Raw genomic sequence first — 23,897 nt, 5'->3', positions numbered from 1 at the left:
TGGGAGGCCGAGGCGGGCGGATTGCTCGAGGTCAGGAGTTCGAAACCAGCCTGAGCAAGAGTGAGACCCCGTCTCTACTATAAATAGAAAGAAATTAATTGGCCAACTAATATATATATATAAAAAATTAGCCGGGCATGGTGGCGCATGCCTGTAGTCCCAGCTACTTGGGAGGCTGAGGCAGAAGGATTGCTTGAGCCAGGAGATTGAGGTTGCTGTGAGCTAGGCTGACACCATGGCACTCACTCTAGCCTAGGCAACAAAGCGAGACTCTGTCTCAAAAAAAAAAAAAAAAAAAAAAAAAGGTATGAAAACCTAGGTCTACATAAACATTCACTGAAGCACTATTTATGATGCAAACAACCCAAATACCTTTCAATGAGTGAAATGAAAAACAATGTGTGGTGTGTTTTTATATTAGAATACCTTCATCAATAAAAATGAATAAAATAATACATGCTACAATAGGAATGGAGCTCAAAAACATTAAGCTGGCAGAAGGAAACCAGACACAGAAGACTACATTCTGTATGGTTCCAGTTACAAGACGTGTCTGGAAAAGGTGACTCTCTAGAGAAAGAGTGAGGATTGATGATGGTCCAGGGGAATGGGAAATGACTGCAAATAGTATGAAGTTTTCAGAGGGGTTAATGGAAATGTGCTTAAGTTAGACTGAAATTATGCTTCCATAACTTTGCAAATAGACTACGAAACATGGAATGCCCACTTAAAATGGGCACTTAAATGTGGCTCAGCAAGATGGGTCCCCAGATCCAGGCTTGTAAGAGGTGCCTAAGGTCTGAGAAATACATTCCAGGACCAGGAGGCAGCAGCCACCACCCACATGGACCTCTCAGCCTGCACCATCAGCACCTCCCTGAGATCTAGCCTCCGGGGAGGCACCTGAATTCTCATAAATTCATCCTGGGCATCTGCACCCATGGAACAGCAGCTGCCTAAGCTGTCTAGTGCACCACTGGCACCTCTTGTCTTTTCCTCCAGCTGTAGGCCACTAGCCTCCAACCAGGTGATGGTTACAGTGCAGTTTCTTCTTCCTCTTGAGACTTGAGCAGAGCAGTGGAGAATGGCAGACTGGGCTGGGACACCAGGGCCAGGGATTGGATGAATGGAAGTAGGTGGGGGCCTGGTGAGACTCTGCCTACCTCTGCCCACCCCTGCTTGGCACCAGGGCAGGGATGCTGTGCCTGGGGCTCAGGGTCCAACAGATGACAATGAGTGGCCTGATGCTGTGGTCCAAGCATGCGTGCTTGTGCATGCTCGCTCGCTCTCTCTCTCTCTGTGTGTATATATATACATATATAAACATTATATGCATGCATGTGTATGTGTGTATAATGTTTCTGTGTGTGTTATAAATCTCTGGTAAATGGATTCATTTTACCATTATATAATATTAATATCAATCTTTGCCTTTTGTGACAGTTTTTACTTAAAGTATATTATATCTATTTTTACCGCCTCACTCTCTTGTGCTTATTATTTGCATGTAATATATTTTTTATCCTCTTACTTTCAGCCTATTTGACTTCTTAGAACTAAAGTGAGTCTTTTGCAGGCAGCATATTATAGGGTCTTGTTTGTTGTTAATCCCTACAGCCATTTTGTTTCTTTTAATTAAGGAGCTTAATTCATTTGTACTTTAAGTAATTACTGAAAAAAATGAAGTTACAATCACAATTTTGTTAATGTTTTCTGTGTTTTTGTAGCTATGTTGTCCACCATTTTCTATCTTACTGCCTTCATTTTTGTTTTGTTGATTTTGCAGTGATGTGCTTGGATTCCTTTTCCATTTCCTTTCACATACCCTCTATAGGTATTTTGAGCACCTTGAGAAATGGAGAGTGCATCATAAAGTTATAGCAATATATTTGAATCTCATCACAACTTCACTTTAATACAGAAACTATACCTCTTTATATCCCCCACTTTATTAATGTTACAAGTTATAATGGTTTATATTATGTATCAACAAAGATGTTTGCATATTTATTTTTTTTCAATTCAACAGCAGAATTTTAAGGGTTTTATGCACCATCATTATGATAGTAGAGAGTTATGCATATTTACCTCAACAGGCAGCTTTATATTTTCACATGGTTTTCTGATGCTATCCAGCATCATTTTATTTCTCAAAATAATGGACTCCTTTTAGCATTCTTGCAGAGCTGTTGTAGTGGTAACAAACACCCTCAGCTTTCGTTTATCTTGAAAGTCTTTATTTTGCTTTATTTTTGAAGTATAACTTTCCCATATCAAGTATTCTTGGTTAGTAGTATTTTTTGTTTCATCGCTTTGAAATTTGGGACGTTGTCAGGCCATTTTTTCTTCAAATAACCTATCTGCCACTTTCTCACTATATTCTTGTTCTAGGACTCCTTTCATGAATATATTGGTCTACTTGATGGTATCCAAAAAGTCCCATACTCCATCTTCACTTTTCTCCATCCTTTTGTAAATTTGCTTGAGTTGATTTTGTTAATTTGTGCCTATTTCAGATGTTTTAATAAATTGTACTATTACAGATATCTAGTTGTTGAAAAAATAGAGAAAAAGTAGAAGAATGATACTTTGAGTGATATATAAATGCTTTAAGTTCCAGAGTCCTCTATTTTAGTATGGAGAAAATTATTATATATGTCATACCCACCAATCATATTAATTCTGTGAGGCAAATGATGTAGAGTATTCTAAATAAATTGTTACATTTGACCTGATTTTATCAAAATGGCATATTGAACCATTCTCCTCTTTTGCCTCAATATATAGGCAGAGAGAAAAAGGAAAATTTAGAAAGAACAAATAAAATAAAACATTTTAAATTAATAATTATATCAATAGATAAAATTTTATTAATCAGAGTAGTTAATATTTACTAAAAATATCAATGTGTTTGATATTATTCCAAGCCATTTTCACATATAGCATAATAGATGAGTTATGATGTATAACACACAGATTCATAGAAAAAGAGAAATGCGGGTGTATACATACATAAGGAGTGAGATGTGCACCATCTGGGGGATGGTCATGCTGGAGACTCAGACTTGTGGGGGGAGGGGGGGAAAGGGCATTTATTGAAACCTTAAAATCTGTACCCCCATAATATGCCTAAATAAAAAAAAATGAATTGGAAAAAAAAGAAAGAAAAAGAGAAATGCAACATTTATAACGATATTATGTGACATTGAAACCATCACAAAGATGGAATGTTTTATCACTCAAAAAATAAATGAGCATAAGGGTTACTAATAGCTATATTGGAGTAGTCTATGTTTCAATTTTTTCATGGAAGTTGAATGGAAGAAAATGAAAAGGTAATATGGGAAAATGAGGATTTTGGCAATACATGATGTCCCAATTTCTCTGGGTTCTCTTGTGTGAGCAGAAATATTAATGTACCTGCTGTGCTTAATACTTATATTTATTGAGTGAGATAAATGAAGTACATAGTCTAAAGTAAATTTTGGAATTGTGTCAATTATGACCCAAAAGAAAAACTAAACCTACCTCTCTTTTCATCCTTATTTAGTCTGAACAGAAATAAAAATTTGAATAACGACAAATACAAAATGACACAGTAAACAAAAAATAGTATGAAGAGATGAAAATCTGATGATTCAGAGTGGATAATGCTTAAAATATACGATGTATTAGGCACAATTTCAAGCCATTTATGTGTCTATGTTTAATATATAATGCAAAGTTTCATGTAAATGAGAAATTGACACCTTTATAATCAATCATATTAGGTGACATTAAAATCATCATAGAAATTATCTGTTCTGGTATAAAACAAATAAATGAACATAAAGATTTTTAAATAACTTAATCATTAAGTTTGACTAGTTAAATAGGTAGACAAATGATAAGCATTTTGATCACAAAACAGAGGATGAAAATAATTTCAATATACTGGAGAAAATTATTGAAAATTCCAAAGCTTTAGGCATGAAAAAGTATCATTAACTTCATGGAAGCAGAAGTCCTACAGGTAATGTTTTCTAAATACTATGAAATGATAATAGAAGTTATCAACTAAAGTGTAATCAATTAGCAATATCTAACTATGTGCAGATTTCTTTTAAGATAATTTTAAATAACTACTGATGCAAATAGAAAATCCAAACTCAAATTACTTCCACAGCCAAAGAACCTAAATTCATGTAATTAATTTTACCAATGCTAACTTAATGTAAGAGAAAAATTGTAAATCTGTTCTGGGCATAAGTGGGTGTTAATTACTTTTGTTTTGTTTTGTTTTTTTACCTGGTTCTGTCCAGTTGGACGGGTGGCAATTATTAAAGTGAAGAATTATCACTCAAGAAATCTGTGTTAAAACATAAACATGCTTTTCAATATTGAAAAATATATATACTCTACAAACAATGTTATTATATTTTCTATATCAGTAGTGGTGTCCTAAATGAAAAAATTGGAATTTCTTCATTTTTATTTTTATGGATACATAATTGTGCATATTTATGGGGTACATGTTGATACAAGCATATGATGTATACTGATCAAATCAGGTTAATGGGAATATCCATCACCTCAGACATTTATTATGTCTTAGTTTTAGAAATATACCAAATCCACTCCTCTAGTTATTTTGAAATATACAATAAGTTAGAGTCATACTATAGTGCTATGAGACACTGTTTTGCACAAAATATTTATGTAAAATATTTTACTCATGTATGCATGTGGATATTTGATGTTTTAGGACAAAAAATTTACCTAAATGCTATTTAGCACAGACAAGTACAAATTCTCAAAAGTTATAGGAATCCTGAAAATGTCAGCAGAAATGATAGGAAAATAGGAGATATTCCCAGGACCAGAGGTAAACTAAAAGGATTCCTATGAGTGATCAAACTGAGAAGCCAGTGCTCCCTATAGGTACTGGCTGATCACAGGAAACTCAAACCTTTTTAGATTGTTCAATTTTCCCCCTTTGAAATAAAGAAAAGTGCTGAACTGAATTTATCCCAAATATAAGACCTCCCAATGTGAGAAGCAATTATAAATGGTAACACACACAAGAAAATTAGCTACCAGTATAAGTTGTTAGGAGAAATTAGACACCACATAAACCAGATGTGATAAATATGCTTAATATGCTAAAATAAATACAATGGGTAAAACAGCAAATAAAAATGATTTGGAAAGAGCAAGCCATTGTAAACTGAATAAGCATATTTTAAAAAGTAAAATAGTAATTGAATAATTAAAAAAGTAAATTTGATGCACAATGTTTGGGTTGAATGTTAAATTAGACTGATTGATGAAAGGATTAGTGAAAGGGAATACTAAGTAGAATATCACCAAATAAAATAAAGAGAAACATAGTAATAAAAATACAAATATGTCTATGTGAAGAATAGAATGAGAAGGAAAACTATATTTAAATGCTTCACTAGAATGTGTAATAACAATAAATCACAATAATTAAAAAATGATTTACAAATTTCTAAAGTTAAAAATGGGGCATGAATCCTTAGAAGCAGAAGTGCAGTTTCAAAAAGAGATAAAGAAAAATATTCAACATGAACAAAAGTCAAGCTGTGCAACACCAACAAGAAGCGAAAAATTTTAAATTCATGAAAGAAAAAGAAAGATAACCTATAAAGGTGAGAACAAAATCAACACATCCTGTGTAGAGACAGAAAACAGAGAAATAAACATAATGCATGTGAGGGTAATTATCATTCAACCCATAATTGGGTATTTGCCTGAACTATCTTTAATGACCAAGAGTAAAGTAAATTCCTTTCAAAAGTACAAAAATCAGGGAGATTTTATTGCCAATAGGAGTTTCTGGAGTATACACCCCAAGAGAATAGAAAAGTTGTTTTATATGAAGTTTAAGGGAATCAAAATTAGAGATAAGTTTGGTTACAATGTATATCTTTAAAACAAAACAAAAAAAAATTAGAGATAAGAAACTTATAGAAATACCAGACTAAAACTGAACTAAATAAATTACCAGGTCATTGGCTGCATCAGTTTCAAAAGTATTTAGATAGAATAAAAGTGCAATTCCACACAATTTAATTAAATCAAATATCAAATTATCTGGTAACACATAATTTAACTGATGAAAAAATGTATTATTCAGAAGATTATTTTTATTATTAATTTTCTTAAATTCTATGGCATTTCTGTTGCATATTTTGCAGAGTATTGGTTATCTTTTTGTCAGAACTGGTCAGCAACAAAGCGCTGACGGTGGCACAGGCACTGCCCACAGCGTCTGGACCCCCGGTGACTGGGTCCTGTTTCCTCACGGGGGTGAGGAGAACGAGAGGCTCGAGTCCACCCAGCACGTGAGCACAAAGCCACTCAGCGGCAGCAGGACGGGGGGGCCCTTTCTCCGGAGAGGATCCTGGGGAGAGGCTGGTGCTGTGAAAGCGCTTGGACCACGCCTGACGCGTCTCAGTGGAGTCACCACGTGTGTGCTTGAGAGCAGCATCATTCCTACAGAGAAGACGTGGGTAAGTAGAGGCAGCCTTGAAGACAGGCTTCAGACAACGTAGCTTATGGAGAAAGGCGAGCAGTGAGACTTTCTATGGAGAAAGTCCGACAGTCTTCTAATAGTTAGCACATTGGTCTGGGTCACATTGGAAGAAACCAGGTGGAGAAAATCAGGTTACTACTCAAAGACAAACTGAGGAACCATAGGAAGAAAAGAACACGGATAATATGATTTGTGGATTGTAAACCTGGCCACCCAGGAGCGGGCTGGCGTGAGGGCGGGAGCCTGCTCAGAGGCAGGTGGCACGGAGGCAGACGCCCCTGCTCACCTGTTCAGGCAGAAGAATGCCTGACACTTGGAGTCAGTCTTAAACTTGAGTGACTCAGAGAGAGCTGGAGACACCAAGAGCACCATCATGGGAAGGAAAATGACGTGAATAAGCCAAGTGGCAGGTGACGAGGTCCCTGAGCCTAGCCCTGTGATCCAGAAGGAGTGTGACGGTATGGAAGGAAGGTAGAAAGGTGCTGGCTGTGAGTCCAACTCCAGCTTGGAAATAAAGGGCATTTTTTAATGGTCATGTGATTGTCTGCATGGGACACAGGAACCATATTTTATATACCTGAAAAAAAGCAATAGGCATAATCAGTGTTATTTCTTTAATAGTCAAAATTATCAAAAAAACATTTTAATTTTATCCTTTATCTTGATTAAATCTGTCATGTCAACTGTTAAAAATGTAGTCAGAACAGACCTGTAAAACACCAACACATCCACAATTACACCCGCATGGTGTCACATTATTTAATTATCATCTATATTCCCATTGTACCTGGCACTCTTTAGAAAGCATATTTTTTACCCCCTGCAGTACTTCATTTAATTTTCACAACCCAGGATAATTATGTGCATATAAAAATAAATCATGGGTGTTTGTAGAACTGAACTTAATCAAATTCTATGCTAATGAGGAAATAATCACCAAAAAAATTTTGAAAAAATGTTCTAATGAGTTGATCTCATAGCATATCATTCTGATATTTTTCTCCTTCCTCCATCTTCCACATTTAAGTACTCTTGTATTGCATGGGGCCTTCCCTAGTGATGTGGGATAGTCTCTCTATCTTAAGTCAGCAGCTTATTAACCTCAATGCCATCTGTACTTCTTTATCATGTCACACAACATAGTCCCAGAGTCTAGGTGTTAGGGAGTGGTCATCTTCATACTAACTGCATATCCTCAACATGGTCCTGGCTCTGCCCCAGCCTAGTGACCCCTGTGCAAACTCTCTTTATTTCAGGAGGAAATTGATAAAATTCTGCTCTCAATGTTCAAGAGGACAGATGATATATTTCTTGGCTGCATAGCCCCTGTGAGGCTGCAGCACACAGTGTTCATGTGGTGATCTTTTACTGAAATTTTACTTAACACAGGAATGCCCTCACATACTGTTAAAAATACACAGTTGTCCAATAGTAAGGTGATACCCCTCAGGTCTTAATAAGCACATATTTGTATCAGAATCTTTTGTGAAACTTTATTGAATGATTTAAAGATTACGTTCTCATGTAGTTTGCTCTTGATATCAAATCAATTCAATACCAGGCTTAGAAAAACCCTGGTGCATGAGGCTTAAAAAAAAAAAAAAAACATCCCCTACACTTACTCTATTCCCCTTCTGAGATTGAAGAGGGTTGTTTTTGACATCACTTAAAATTACCCTTGCCTATAAGGAGAAATGTGTACAGCAACGGAGGCAACATGACAGTTGGTGTTCTTGGCTCAGACTCAGAAAATCATGGCTGAGGTAAAACATTGCTCTAAAACTACCCGATATGTGTGAGTTCATAAAGGAGAAATGGCAGAGCTGATTTATTTATTTTCTCCAAATTCTTTTTTTTATAATTCACATCTCTTTATCACACTTAAACAACATAGTGGCTTACCTCTGAAGAGTTTTAAGCAGTAAAATAATCTGCTGCAGTTAAACAAAACTCTGGAATTGGTCATCTATAGGAAGTGGAAGCTGACTACTGTTTACTCAGTCTTTAATTCTAATTTGCTATGTCATCAATTTCTCTACTAAAATCTACAATCAAACATCCACTACATCCATGATAGCATTTTCCAATTTATACACCTTCAACCCATTGCTCAATTTTGGAGGGGGGGAAAAACACTTTGAAATGATAGTGAAATCTAATCAAGGAAATTACAGAAAAGAGAGAAATTGCCCCAAAAAATCAGATTTGTTATCACAGCATTTCTATGCTACCCTCAGCTGTACACTTACCTAAATTGTGCAGCACATAAGTCAAAAACCTGGGAAAGGTTCTGGAAAGATGGATCTGGCTTTAAATCTGACAGGCTTATTTTTTAAGCCTGATAACCTTCATCTGTAAAACAGTGATGGTAACAGTATGAACCTCTTAGAATTGTTGTGAGTATTAAATGAGATTATGTACGCTAAGTGTTTAGCAAAGTACTTACAACATCTTAAATGGTAGATGGGATTCTACCTACCAGTGCTTGAGCACTAAGGTTCTTCAGATATATTGCTAAATAAATGAATATTTAGCACATTTTACACAGTTTACAAAGCCCTTCTGACATCCATAATCTCAGTGGATCTCCATGCATTTCAGAGATAAGGAAACTGGTAACAAATGCCAAGGTTACCCACCCAGGGCTCTCCTCCAACCAGATTCCCCAGCTCGGAGCTAAGCGATTAGCGCTCAATGTGCGCACACAGCTCCCTGCGTGAACGTAACATTCCTGCAAGCTGCACCCTCCCCGAGGACGGGCAAGCGCTGGAGTCCAGGAATAAACCCAGAGTCATAACCCCGCCGGAAGCCACTGCTCTTACTTACAATCACGCACAGTGTCCTCACGTGGTGACCTCCCGCACCTCTAGCCCAGCCCAGGCCTGCCTGTGGGTGACCCCTCCGCCTCTCCAGAGCCCCCAGCGCGAGGCCTGGTCCCCAAGGCACTCTCAGGAGATGTTTGGGGAATGGGACAGGCAGCTTCCACAGACTCGAGCTGGTGCCAACTCCGCTGCGGGGATGAGGGTCTCGGGCAGACAGAGCAGTTGGGCGCTAACCTCTCAGCATCTCAGTCTCCTCATCACACCCAGAGGGCTGTTGGGAGGATTAAATGGGACAGTCTATGTCATGTATGTGGAGCATGCTGTAGCCCCACACATTTGCAGCTATTCTTATTACTACAGTTCTTGGGGTGCTCATGCCTCCAGGTTTGCACATGCTGTTCCCTCTACCTAGCATATCATCCCTACCTTATCCACCTAGAGAACTCCTATTCAGCCTTCAAAGCCCACCTTCATGAAGTCTTCCTTGAACTTCTTTGCCCATGACCCCACAATCTGCTCCCCCTGTCCTACCCAGAAGCTCATTATAGGTGGCTGTCCAGCTCGGCTTGCTTTCCTCTCCAGAAGGGGAGCTGGGCCTCCTTCTGCCCCACGCTGGGAATCAGAGTCCATCCTCAGGAGCTTCAGAGGCCCTGCCTGATCAGCATGGAGCTCCTCCCTGCAGGTTAGAGACCCCTGTTGCCTGTCACCTTCTCTGTCCTGGACCCAGGTTCCTGGTCCCAGGCCTGGAGCAGGCCTCGCGCTGGGGGCTCTGGAGTAGCGGAGGGGTCACCCACAGGCAGTCCTGGGCTGGGCTAGAGGTGCGGGAGGTCACCAGGTGAGGACACTGTGCGTGATTGTAAGTAAGAGCAGTGGCTTCCGGCGGGGTTATGACTCTGGGTTTATTCCTGGACTCCAGCGCTTGCCCGTCCTCGGGGAGGGTGCAGCTTGCAGGAATGTTATGTTATGTTATGTGCTCAAACTCGGGACTGGGTTGCCGGTTTTAAGAGAACCGCACCTTTGGCCTCCAGGGAAGGGCAGCCCTCTTGCAAGAGCCCCCTTCCTCTCTCCTCCCGGGCTCCAGCTACAGCAGCTGTGGCGACACTGGTAGAGTGGGCCTCAGCCCCAGCGGTGTCTGGCTCCTCCCTGTCGGCCTAGGAAATTTAGCCTCTCCAATGTCCCCTCCCCCCACCACATGAGGCTCCTGTCATCGGCAAAGGGGAACTGCCTACAGAAGAGGAGGCTGCCGTGGCAGGGCCGAGCCCAGACTCAGGGAGGTGGCCCTGGGGACAGGTGTTCTGCCTACAGACCTCGGCGCTCTTGGGCTCTACAGACCCTGGTTGCTGGGGCAGGGGACTCCCGGAGCCTGCTCTGCCTCCTGTCTCAGGTGAGGGGCTCCCCTCCCGCTGGGGCCGGCAGCAGCAGGAGCGATCCCACCACCACCCACCTCTCCTACCCCACGGAGCTCTGAGCGCCCACTGTTCAGGGATCCTTGAAGTGACTCCGTGAGACCAGTGCTCCCAGCGCCCTTTTACGGATGGGGACTTGAGGCTCAGAGAAAGGAAGTGACTTCCCAAGACCACAGCAAGTTGGATGCAGAGCTGGGATTTGAACCAAGGTTCTTGTGACTCCAAGTCCCCAAACCGTTCCTCTCGAAGGCCTTGCAGGTCTTCTCGTTAGGCTCTGCCTCTCGGCTCTTCAGTGGAGGGGCTGTGCTTGTGATGTCTGTTGCTTTAAATGCCTGGCGCAGGCTGGGCACCCGACCGAACTTCACAGACCACGCCAAGTCAACGCCCCTGTGGCCCGTCCCTGACGGCCCCACCTCGCTCTGCGCCTTAGCCTCACAGCCAAACGCCTGCATACCACCCTCTTGACTACATGTTATATTTATTTTTTATTGAGGGGAAATTCACATAAGCTGAAAGCAACCTTTTTTTTTTTTTTTTGAGACACAGTCTCACTCTGTCACCTAGGCTAGAATATAGTGGCGTCCTTATAGCTCACAGCAACTTCAAACTCCTGAACTCAAGAGATTCTCCTGCCTCAGCCTCCCAAGTAGCTGGGACTACAGTTGGACACCACCATGCCCGGCAATTTTCTTTTTTTGGTACAGACGGGGTCTCTCTCTTGCTCAGGCTGGTCTTGAACTTCCTGTCCTCATGCGATCCTCTTGCCTCGGCCTCCCAAAGTGCTAGGATTTCAGGTGTGAGCCACCATGCCTGGCCAAAGCAACTGTCTTTTAAGTGCATAGTTCAGTGGCCTTCTGTTTACCACCTTGTCTTTCCACGTGCTGTTCCTTCATGCCTGGAATGTCTTTCCCATCCTTTCTGCCTGAAAGCTTCCTATTGAACTTCAAGAGCCAGATACATGCCCACTCCTCCAGGATGCCTTTTTCCTGACCCCTAAGTTGGTACAGGGGCTTTTTCTGGTTCCTTCTGACAATTGGTCATAGCCCTAATACACTAGTGGTCTGACTCAGTCTCCCCAACTGGACTCAGAACTCCCTGAGCACCCAGTGGAGGGTGGGTGCATTGGGGTCACTCACTAAATGCTTGTCCAGTGACCGCATGAGTGAAAGAGTGAGTAGAGTTCTTTGGGGTACACTCTGGGGAGCCTGAGGCCCCAGCTAGGCCCTCACGTTCCAGCCAGAGGGAGGGCCTAGAGGTGGGAAGAGAGCAGTCAGGGACCCCAGCCTCCAGCAGCACAACAGAATAACCAGGTGTGGGTCTGGGGCAGAGCGTAAGATGGGATGCAGGGACCCCAGTTTCCATCTTCAGCCTGTCCCCAGATTGCAGTGTGAACCTGGGCTGGTCATTGCCTTACTCTGGGCCTCAAAGTCTTCATTAGCAGCCAGGCACGGTGGCTTATGTCTGTAATCCCAGCACTCTGAGAGACCAAGGCAGGAGGATTGCTTGAGGCCAGGAATTCAAAACCAGCCTGAGCAAGAGCAAGATCCTGTCTCTACAAAAAATAGAAAAATTAGCTGGGCGTGGTGGCACACACCTCTAGTGAGAGGCTGAGGCAGGAGGATCTCTTGAGTCCAGGAGTATGAAGTTGCAGTGAGCTATGCTCATGCCACTGCACTTGAGCCTAGGGGACACCCTGTCTCAAAAGAAAGAAAAAGAGAGAGAGAGACAGAGAGAGAGAGAGAGAGAGAGAGAGAGGAAAGAAAGAAAGAAAGAAAGAAAGAAAGAAAGAAAGAAAGAAAGAAAGAAAGAAAGAAAGAAAGAAAGAAGAAAGAAAGAAAAGAAAAGAAAAGAAAAGAAAAGAAAAGAAAGAGAAGAGAAGAGAAGAGAAGAAAAGAAAAGAAAAGAAAAGAAAAGAAAAGAAAAGAAAAGAAAAGAAAAGAAAAGAAAAGAAAAGAGAAAAGAAAAGAAAACATTAGCAAGAGGAGGTGGTTGCCTGGACTAGCTCATTCTCTCATTTAGTAATTTAAAGGGCTGGGGGAACCTCCGGCCTCTCCAAACCCTGACTCAGAGGCTGGGCATGCCCCACCTTACCCTTGAAGTTCAAGGGAGGAAATGCCCAGAGCAGCTTCTTCTAGGAGTTAACCAGCAGGACCTGTAAAGTGAGTCAGAGAGGCCCAGGTTCTAATCCAGACTCTGCCCCTCACTATCGGTTTGATCTTGGGCTGATGGCTTAACCTGCCTGAGACTGGGCTTCTGCGAGAGCCGGGGTCGGAGGCCCTGCCTGGCAGGGCGCAGTGAATGCCAGTGACGATGATGCTGTGACTGGAGTTCAGCTCGTTTGTCAGCTTGTCAACAGACAAGTTGAATTGCTGGCCACATGCTGAAAAATACTGTTACCCTGTTGATCTTTAAAAATCATTCACCATTAATTCAATGAATGCAAACTCAACATCAGCCAAAGCCGGCAGATGAGTGGAGCATGCCAGGAGTTCATATAGCGAGTACATGTGGCAGTTAGGCTTGTACTCAGCCACATGTGACAGAAAGCCCAATTATGCTGAAATACATAAGGATCATTAGTCTCCAACATCAAGCAGGCCATTGAGGACCTGGTTTCTTCTATTTTCCCACTCCAGTTCCCTAGCTTGTGGTTTTGTCCTTGTAACTGCAAGGTGGCCGATTCCGCTCCAGGCATAGTGACTGTGTTCCAGGCAGAAGACGGGCCAGCAGCCAAGGGGACTCCCCACATCTTGTGCCACCACTGGTTGGATGGGGACTTCCATACACAGCCCATCAGCTGGGACTGAGGAACTCAGCCACCGCCAGCTGCAAGGGAGCCAAGAACTTGAGCGTTTGTCATTCCAGGCTCCAGGTTAGGGTGGCAAGGGAACAGGTGACTAGAATGAGTGCTAAGCTCACTGGCTCTTCACTTGCATGGAGACCCATGCTTGCCCCTGCTGATTTTAAAATGCAGATCTCCACATCTAGCTTCCATTTTCTGCCTTAGTTGAAAGACATGGCTACCAGAGGTATTTCTCTGCTCTAGGAAATCACAACTGACTGAGTACAGTGGCTCACAGCTGCCACCCCAGCACTTTGGGAGGCTGAGGCAGGAGCACTGTTTGAGACCAGGTGTTCTAGGCCAGCCTGGGCAATATAGCAAGACCCTGTCTCTACAAAAAACAATTTTTTAAATTAGCTGGTCATGGTGGTACATGCTTGTAAGGCTGAGGCCGGAGGATCACTTGAGCTAGGAGTTGGAGGTTGCAGTGAGCTGTCACGATGCCATCACACTCCAGTCTGGGCAATAGAGCAAAACTCTGCCTCAAAAAAAAAAAATGAAAGAGAAAGAGAGAAAAGAAAAGAAAGAAGGGAGGAAATAAAAGAGAAGGGAAAGAAAGGAAGACAGAAAACACACAACAATTCAGGCATGGAAATAATCAAGGGAATAATGGAACGTGCTTAGTTCCAGGTAATTGTTGAGGATGGAGTAGTATTTAAAATATTGATGGCATGGGCACCAACCAATTCAGTCAGATGCCTAATCGATGAAAGCATGTGCCCAACCAATCCACATGGTTGCCTGCTAACGGGCCGTACTGCCACATACAAGCAGAATCCCAGCCCTGTTTGTAGGCATTTGGGCCCACAGTTGTCTGAACTTCCAATTCTTAAAAGATAGCTAGGAAATCTCCATGTTTCCTGAGATCTAATTTTGTCATGTTGGGTGAATTCTTAGATGATACTATGTAGGTTAAAGAAAATTCCTATGTGGCTCGTTTTTGAGTCATGCTATGCATGGTGTAGGCATGGCCTGCCTCGCCTGTGGGCGAGGTGGCACCTGCTGGCTGTTCTCCATGGTCCTGGACAGATGGTGAAGGGAGACAGGGGCCAGAAGATGGTGAGAGAGGCTTCCTGGGAGGAGTCACTGCTGAGAACAGGGAGAATTTAGTATGACATAATTTTTAAATGGGCTGAAGTCACCCAGGCTGGAAAATGGGACACCAGAAGCATGATTTTTTAAGAAAAATGTCCCAGATGAGGCAAAGCCACTCAAATGTTTCCATACCCATATGATGGTCAAGGAGAATCTCAAGTGGCCCCAATTTTCTGTTGTACCTGATGAAAATTTGTGATTTTTTTTGTGCTGTTGCAGAATAAACAGAACCACGAGTTATGTTTTTTCATTATATGTAGCAGGTTATAATCATTAAGTTCTAGGATACTTGTTTCTAAAGCTCCACTTTCCCCCTCTGAGGAGTAGTGGAGTGGACAGGACCCCTCCTGCTACATTTTAGGGGCTGCAGAGATTGCAAAGTGCTTTCCCGCCCATTCACCGTCCTACACTTGTCCAGGAGTGAATGTTAGTAACTCCTTCACAGGACACAAAACCATGAGGCTCAGAAATAGACAGGGCCTCACCAAGGTTGTGCAAACAGGGCAGAATGGACTGGACTAGAACCCGTGCCTTTGTCTGGCTGGCTCTTGTTGAGGGAGTGGCCTCTGGGCAGAGGGCTAGGAAGGATGAACGCCTTAGATGAGACCCTTCCGTAGGCATGTTGCATTGTTCCAACCAAACAAGAAAAATGAGCAGCAAGGTCACTAGGGCCAAGTGCACTGAGCCTGGAGTTACTGTCCACTCCGTGAGTATTTAAGGAGTGCCTCCTGTGTGCCAGGTGCTTGAGATAAAGTTGAAAACAAGACAGACACAGCCCCTGCCTCATGCCACTGGCTTTCTGGTGGGGGAGACAAACAAGTAAACAGATGTTCAGAATTGAGGCAGTGAGAAGTGCTATAAAGGGAAGAAAATGAATCAGGTAGAGAGCTAGAGAGAGGTGGGGGCATGTAGGGTTACCGTAGATGGACAAGGAAGGCCTCTCTGAGGAGGAGACATTGGAGCGCAGTCAGAAAGAAATGAAGGGTGGGGCCCCGCAAGGATCAGCGTGAGCACTCCCAGGCAGAGAGCAGTAAGTGCGAAGGCCCTGGGGCGGGCAGACGGGGGCAGACTGGCACCTGCTCCCAGGAGACAACTGCGTGCCTCCTCCAGGCTGGACTTCGGTGATGTCGTGCTGGTAGCTTGAAGTCAGCCACGGAGGAAATATTGACACCATGGAAATTCACCAACACTCCAGTCAGGACTCCTATGTTTTTATATTTTATTGTATTTTTTTCAGAGAGCCATGTTCCCAGCACACTGCTGGGGAAGGAGACGAGGTCAGAGAGCTTGCGGCCGCACTGCCTGGCGCCTCAGGGCAGCAGGTTTCCAGCCGAGGAGGATGTGAAGTGGGCTGGGGAGGACATAGGTGCTGGGGGAGCCGGAGGCCAAAGAGGAGGCAGGTGAGGTTGTCCAGGTAGGGCTGCCACACTCAGCAAGTAACAACACAGGACGCAGCACTCGGACATGCCTAACTAAGGGACGGTCCGCTGTTTATCTAAATCCAGATTTAACCGGGCATCCCGTGTTCTCTCTGGCAACCCTACACTCGGGTGCCAAGTGGGAGAAGGTGGGGTTCACGTTGCCTCCGGAGGGTTTGCCGCCAGATTGCGCCACCCATGCTCGGGAGGGAGACTCCGCAGCCACGGCTCCTGTGACGTTCAGAGCGGGATCTCCGCCCGCCCGGCCACGGCTGCCCGCCTGCCACGGCCGCCCGCTGAGCCAGCCCGCACACACCCCGCCGCCATTTCCTACGGCCTTTCCTGCAGAACTGAGAGGAAACTGGGTGTAGGGAGCAGACGGCAGATGAGTGAAAGGGATGATCTCACAGGAAACCAGACAAGCTGGAGCTGCCACCACACCCCAGACAAGGACGAACCTGGTCCCTTCGCTGGTGCCACCTCCTCCGTCTCCCTTTCATTTTCCATGGGCAGGGCCTTGCAGGCCGCAGTGATGGGTTTTATTCCACGGGATGGGGAAGCTATTGCCAGGACATGATCTGATGTTTTTTAAAAGACAGGTCTCTGTCACCCAGGCTGGAGTACGGTGGTGTGATCATAGCTCCCTGCAGCTTCGAACTCCTGAGCTCAAACGGTCCTCTCGCCTCGCTTCCCAAAGTGAGCCACCACGCCCCGCCTTGATTTGTTTTTTGAGAGATCACTCTGGCTGCTGTGCAGAGTGTGTTCTAGGGGCGTCCACAGGGAGCCATCTGGGGACAGCTGGGTGTTGGATCTGGAGCTCAGAGTGGGCAGCCAAGGAGAGGGCCGTGGGCTGAGCCAGAGCAGGGCGGAGGACCAGGAGGGACACATGTGGCCATGTGGCTAACATCTCCAATGACCTTGATTGTATGGCTCCCTCACAGACTTGGGATCTTTCTGTGGAGCAGGGGCGGGCCTCAGGGAATTGTTCCAGGATGGGCAACGTCGGCCTCCGTGTTTGCTCAGCCGCCGGGTTCTGTCGGTGCCACAGGACTGCAGCGTCAATGGAGCTCCAGGCACTGTGACAGACAGGGCTGACTCCCCTCCCAGACCCGGGGTTGGGCTGGCTGTGCCAAATGGGGGAAGCAGGGGTGAGGCCCCAAGCAGTGTAGAAAGCCATCTGGCTATGAGGTCAGCCCACCCACCCAGGCCTCTGGAAAACCACGGACAGCCACTTCCTGGATGTGGCTTTCTGCCCTTCCCTCTCCATCAAAACCACACTCATCCAGGCTGGCCTCAGGGATAGTCCCTTTCCTGCGGGGAGGGCTGCATGCCAATACTGGTGTGGGCTGAGCCAAGGCAGGGGTGAGTGGCAAGACCAGGCTCCTCCAAGTCCTATGGTCAAGTCTGCCCGAGAAAATAACGCAGCCCGCCCCATCAAACTCCACAGATTTGGTGCTAGGTCCCCAGCAGCTGCCCCTGGCCCGTGTGCTGAGGCAAAGACAGGAAAAGCAGGAGCACCCAGGTAGGAGCGTGTGTGAGTCTGTGCATGTCCCGGTAGTTGTGTACTGTCCCTGTGTGCGCTTATGCAAACACCTGTGTGTAGAGGGGCCTGGAACCAGCTATGATTTGACCAACTCTCCATTTCCAGCTCTGGGAGACTCCTTCCTGCCTAGGAAACAAAACACCACTCTCATTATTCACAGGGGAGATGAGTCTCAGACAGGCTGAGGGCTGCCTAATGTCACCAGCTGGCAGGATTACAATCCAGCCCTTGCCTCTAGGGTGAGTTCTAAAGGCTCATGGAGTTCTTGGTCCCCAAATCTCCTCCCTAACCTGTCCACTGGTACCTGAAATACTCCCATTGAGAACAGGCAGCATCTTTTGCAGATTCATCCATTAAACTGGCTTCCTTTCTTGAGACAGGGACATTCTGTCCTCAATGTCCAAAGACCACTCTGTATGGTAGATGGCACCAGGAGCAGGAGCGCCCGTGGAGGAGGGTGGAGCAGGAGTGGGGTGGTGTCCTGCAGTCTGATGACTGCCTGCCCTTGGCGGGGCTGGCCAGCCTCTGCAGATGTGAGTGTGGGCAGTGGCGTGGCACCTCAGGCTTCCCCTGTATGCCCCAGCTACTCCTGTGTGACTGAAGCACATTACTCATTACAGGTGACTGTCAGGGAGCCTGTGTGTGTGAGAGACAGACAGAATGGGAACTGGGTACAGGGGGCCCTGCCAGTACCCCACCCCTGCTTCTTCCTCTCCAGTGAGTCCATTTTGTCACCTGTAACTGGGGACAATGATGCATCCCTTGGACCCCCCTCAAAGGAGAAAGGTGAAGATAGCATTGTTTACACACTGAAGCAGCTGCTCAGACACCACAGGGGCTGGGAGGAGTGGGAGGCAGCGTTAACAATGCAGCTGCTTCCGTGCCTGTGAATGGCCAGGCCCCGTGCCTGTGGATATAATTTCTTGAGTCCATAAAACCACCCACCCAGGTAGGTCTGAACATCCTCACTTCACAGATGAATAAACTGAGGCCAAAGCTGTTAGTCCTTCTGAGCCCCATGGCCTTGGCCCCTGCCTACCTCTCCGGCCAAGGTCTTTGTGTGACCCCCTCCCTCCCGCGCCTCCCAGTGGGTTTCTTTCTGCCCTTAGATGTGCCACACTCTGGTGCCTGCATCAGCCCTGCCCTTTGCCCATGCTGTTCTCTTTGCTTAGAACCCTCCTTCACTTGCCTGGCACATGCTTGTCCTCTAGGTCCGGATTTAAATGACAATTCCAGAAACTCTTCGCGACCTCCTGGGCTGGGCAAAGGGGCCTCTCCTAGCTGCCCAGTGCCCAAACACCCCATCTGGTGCCTGTCCCAGGTCTCCCTCACCAGAGGGCTGGGACTGCGTGTTCATGGCTATGACCCCAGCACACAGCACAGACAGTAACAAATGCCCTGGTCTCAGTGTGATGGAGCAGGATTCAGACCCAGGAGTTTCTGATATTAAAGCATGTCTTGTTAAAACTTGGGGAGCTTTGGGATTGGAGGAGAGGCTGTGACATCAGTAGAGCAGCTTTCTGGAATGGAGAGTCCACCTGTGCTCCTCAAAGTTTGTGACTATACCTGCTATAGTAGCAGAAGGGTGTGCAGGTGGGTAGGGTACATCTATTATTTCTACTGACCCAGAGTCCATCTCACCTTCCTGAAAGCTCAAGTTTCCTTTGGGCAAGTGGCCCTCATCTGCATAGCCCGAAGAGTTTGGTTGGGTTGGAGTTCCCTCCCCACTTTCAGAGGTGGACAGGTGACACAGGTCTGGCCACTCGGGATACTCCCTTCCCCTTGGCTGAGCCTGTCCAATGGGAAGCCACCTTGGAACCCACGCTAGGACTACTGACAAAAAGGGATGCCCTACTGCCATGATGGCGGACCTGAATGACGGTAAGGTTCTGGGGCTCAGGAAAGTGTCTAACGCTTGGATCAGAGATGGGAATTACATCACAGATGCTTAAAAGAGCCTCAAAGCATCTACCATTGAGCTCATCTCTTAGCAGTACCCTTCAACCTGTTCCTCTTCCTGGGTCCCTATCTTGGTGACATCTCTATTGTCTACCAGAAACCAACACCATCATACCTCCTGCATTTAGCTCCTTCACATACTTCTTAATTGAACCATGCTCTGCCCTCAAGTATACCCTCCATGTTGTCTGCCAGAAGTATCTTTCAGGAAGGCAGCTCTGAAGGGCATTTCTCTACTCAAAAATCCCCAGAGGCTTTCAGTAGAGGCCAAACCCAGGTACCTTGAACTCAAATGCCCATAACAGCCAGGCAGGAAACATGAGCCAAGAATTATTTGTAGATAACATATGTGACAGTCTTTATTCCCATGAAGAGCTATATATACTTGGTCTCTCTCTCTCTTTGAAACACATCCTCTCTGCCTCTTTTGTTTTCTTGCTCTTAGTAAGATAGAAAATAGAGGTGAAAGTACAATAAGTGGCATCTGACCCTCAGCCTGTGTAAGAGAGGCCATCAGGGAGTGGTGGGGGCTGTGGTGAACTGAAGAGCCCATGCCCTTCCAATGGTGGGGTTATAGCCCGTGACTGGTGACTGCTATGTGAACATGCAGGTCTGACATTGACAGAGATTGTGATTTTCCAAAAGAAAGCAGAAATCAGGATTCTTATATCTCCCCATTTTAACAGGCAAATAATTCCAAGCTTTTAAAAAGTACCATGTGAGTCATTCTATCATATTGCTGGTGGGTGTCAAACTGGTCCAGTCTCTAAGGACAGAAATTTGAACATTAGCTACTAAAATTATAAGAGCAATACTTTTTAACTTGGCACTCCCACTTCTGGGTAGTCTTCCTGCAGACATATTTGCAGTGCGCAAAATGATGTGTTCAAGAAAATGTATTGCAGTATTGTTTGCAATACCAAAACATTTGAACTAATCTAAATGTCTATCTACAGGGTCTTGATTAAATAGATATATTTGTAAAGGAATATTATGCAGCTGTAAAAAAGAATGAGGTGGTTTCTTGGATATGATATCAATAGCACAAATGATAAAAGAAAAAATTGGACTTCATCAAAACTAAAAACTTTTGTACAACAGAGGACATTATGAAGAAAGTGAAAAGACAACCAAAAACTGGAAATACTTCTAACTCATGTATCCGATAAGGGACTTACATCCAGAATATACAAAGAACTCTTACAACTTAATAATAAAAAGGCAAATAACCCAATTAAAAATGGACAAAGGATTTGACTAGACATTGAACAGTCTATTCCAACTGGCCATTCATCTTCTTCCTCAAAGATGACAAATGACCAACAAACACATGAACAGATGTTCAACATCCTTAGCCATTATGGGGAAATGCAAAGCAAAACCACAATGCCATACCATTTCACGCCCCCTAGTATGGCTATAATTAAGGGGAAAAAAAAGGAAAATAACAAGTGTTGGTGAAGATGTGGAGGAATTGCTGATGAGACTGTATGTGACCCAGCAGTCCTACTCCTAGGTATATACCCAAGAGAAATGAAATTTGTATATAAGTGTTCACAACAGCATTATTCATAATAGTCAAGAGTAGAAACAACACAAATGTCCATCAACTGATGAATGGATAAATAAAATTGGTATATCCAAACAATGGAATATATTCAGACATAAAAAAGAAATGAAGTGCTGGTACATACTACACCGTGCATGAACCTTGAGGACGTTATGCTAAGTGAAATAAGCCAGACACAAAAGACTACATATTGCATGATTCCATTTATATGGAATGTCTAGAATAAGCACATGCAGAGACAGAAAGTAGTCGGTGGTTGCCAGGGGCTGAGGGGAGGAGGAATGAGTGACTGCTAATGGGCTTCTTTTCCAAGTGATGAAAATGTTCCAAAATTAGGTAGTGGTGATGGTTGCCCAACTCTGTGAACATACCAGAAAACACTACATTGTACACTATAAAAGAATAGTTTTACAGTATGTGAATTATATCTAAAAAAACCTGTTATTTAAAAAAAAAAAAGAGCAAGAGACCTCTCTAGTCATTGATATGAAATGATCTTCACAAAGGTGTATATAATATACCACCTTTTGTACATGAAAGGGGAAGAGTATTTGTTTATATATTTGTATTGCCTTTTTCTAGCAGCCACCTGAAGAAGAGACCAAAATTGTTCACTTAAATCCTTTTTGAACCATATGAATGTGTGACTTATTCAATAATTTTTCTTGAAGAAATGGTCAATTATGTCATATGCAACAGAGAGCTAAGTAAGAAAAGCACTAACACTGAAGAACGTCCACTGGATTTGACTATAATTAGATAACTCATGACTTTTCCAGGACAGTCAGGGCCTAGTGGGGGTAAAAGCAAAGTAACTCCTAATGGGTTGAAAAGTAAATGGGAATCAGGGAGTTTTACTGGGAATGTTCAACTGTCTGCAACTTATATACCCAACCTAGATGGAATAGTTATGGAGAAATATTTAAAGGATACACAATTTATTAGTCTATTCTAATATTTTACATTTTACCAGACAAGACCATCAGACAGCTGTGCAGTTGGTTCCCTGAAAAAGATGTTTAACACGTCCTGCCTTTGTATGTCCTCTGCTTCCACTGAGGTACACTGGAGAAGCCTGCATTGCACATATTTCAGAGTTAGGGTAGACTGTCTACTTTATTACCGAAAGGAAGGCCATCAGAGAAATATCTTCAGACCTCAGAGACAGAAAATGTCTCCTTTCATGAGTATGGTTCCTTTATTAATGCTCAATGGAAATTATGTAAGATAATTTGGCTTTTTGTTATGCTGTCAGGAAAATGAGAAACAAATTTATAGTTCAACCTTAACTCAGTAGGCCCATATGGTTGTTACATGTCTAAATATTAGGTATGTATTTGCCCTGGGGCTTACCTTATACTCCTAAATACATTTTTCCTGATGTTGATATTTTAAAAAATGCAGTATCTACTTTTCTATTTTAACGTACGAATCCTGATAAGCCTCCTAAAATTCAGTGTAAAAAAAGGTATCGAAAGAGTTAACAAAAACTGTTAGCACTAGATAGAAAAGAGAAGGGGCTTCTCGGGTGCTGGCAATACTCTGGGTTTTTTAAGTTTAGCTAAATGCTATACACAGGTGTACTCTGTGAAAATTTACTGAGCTGTACACTTATGATACATAGAACTTTCTGTACCTATGGCTTAGTAAAAAGTAAAAAACAAAAATGGAACAGTGAAGGATATACAAGAGTGTAGGCTTACCAAAATTCATTTCTGGTCTGGATCCAACCTCGCACCATTAGTTTGCAACCTAAGGAATAAACAGTCAATCTGGCACTCAGGCTCTATTGGGGTCCATCCTGAACTCCCCCTCTTCCATTAACAGGTCATTACTCAAGGCTAAGAAGAACCTGTGTCCCTCCATTTCTCAGCCTCCACACTTCTGCTCAGCGGCAGGGCCCTTCTTTCTCATCTTAATTCGTAGAAACCCCAGACATCTTTGTTGTCCCAACCCCCAAATCACTTCTTCCTTTCAGCCCTACCTCGAGCTCCCTGCTGAAAACCTTTCCTCCCAGCTCACAGTGCCCACCATGGCCACCTTTGCCTCCTCGGCACTAAGCCTCAGAGGGACGGTGCTCGATAACTGTTTGTTACATGAAGGAACGAATGAACGGGCTATTGAGTTCTGGAGTTCTGGGTGGGTCGGGGCACCTGGGTCCCAGTGAAGGCTCTGCCGACCAGCAGGCTCCGCGGAGGGGCAGAGGCTGGGCGGCCCAGTCCGCTGCCTGCCTTAACTTCACTGCAGCCCAAAGCGCGACAGCCGCTGGACACAGAAACGCGCAGAGAAAACGTGCCAGGCGGCCAGAAACCGCGAACCGAGGTCCAGGTTGGGCGGAAGCTGTGTGGAGAGCACAGCCCACCGGAAGTCAGTGGCGGCTTTAGGCTGGACGCTCTAGAATTCCGGAGGACCGGAATTTCTGTGGTTGGACTTGACAGGTCACACGCTACCGGAGATGGTACGTTCCCAGAGCTCCCAGGACCGAGAAAACGGGGGTCATAATACCCTGGGCGGTGAGGACTGATAAGGGAAGACAGGCCCAAAGGAGTGGGATATCGAGAGCCGGTCACCAAGGTAACAGTCGTAGGGATCTGAGCCGCTCCCGAGTGCCTGGCTATTCCCCAGGCTCGCCGGATAAGCTGCGATTGGTCGGAGGAAGTCCAGTCGAAGGATGGGACGCGCGCGCGCGTACATGCAAGGGCGT

The 23,897-nt window shown here is 44.5% G+C and overlaps 1 long non-coding RNA gene across 1 annotated transcript; it reads right to left on the bottom strand.

Moving 5' to 3' along the window:
* Positions 1–6,175: 6,175 nt before the first annotated feature.
* On the bottom strand, positions 6,176–23,557 carry LOC105862005 (uncharacterized). The gene is made up of 4 exons (XR_001149832.3): positions 23,178–23,557; positions 22,897–22,945; positions 8,788–8,890; positions 6,176–6,498 (listed from the first exon to the last, which is right to left on the bottom strand). It is a non-coding gene; the product is annotated as an uncharacterized LOC105862005 (long non-coding RNA).
* Positions 23,558–23,897: the final 340 nt, after the last annotated feature.

The sequence above is a fragment of the Microcebus murinus genome, chromosome 18 (assembly GCF_040939455.1).
Source record: "Microcebus murinus isolate Inina chromosome 18, M.murinus_Inina_mat1.0, whole genome shotgun sequence".
In the NCBI taxonomy this organism is placed as follows: domain Eukaryota; kingdom Metazoa; phylum Chordata; class Mammalia; order Primates; family Cheirogaleidae; genus Microcebus; species Microcebus murinus.
The sequence above is the reverse complement of the archived record's forward strand: the minus strand, read 5'-3'. Positions and strand labels throughout refer to the sequence as shown.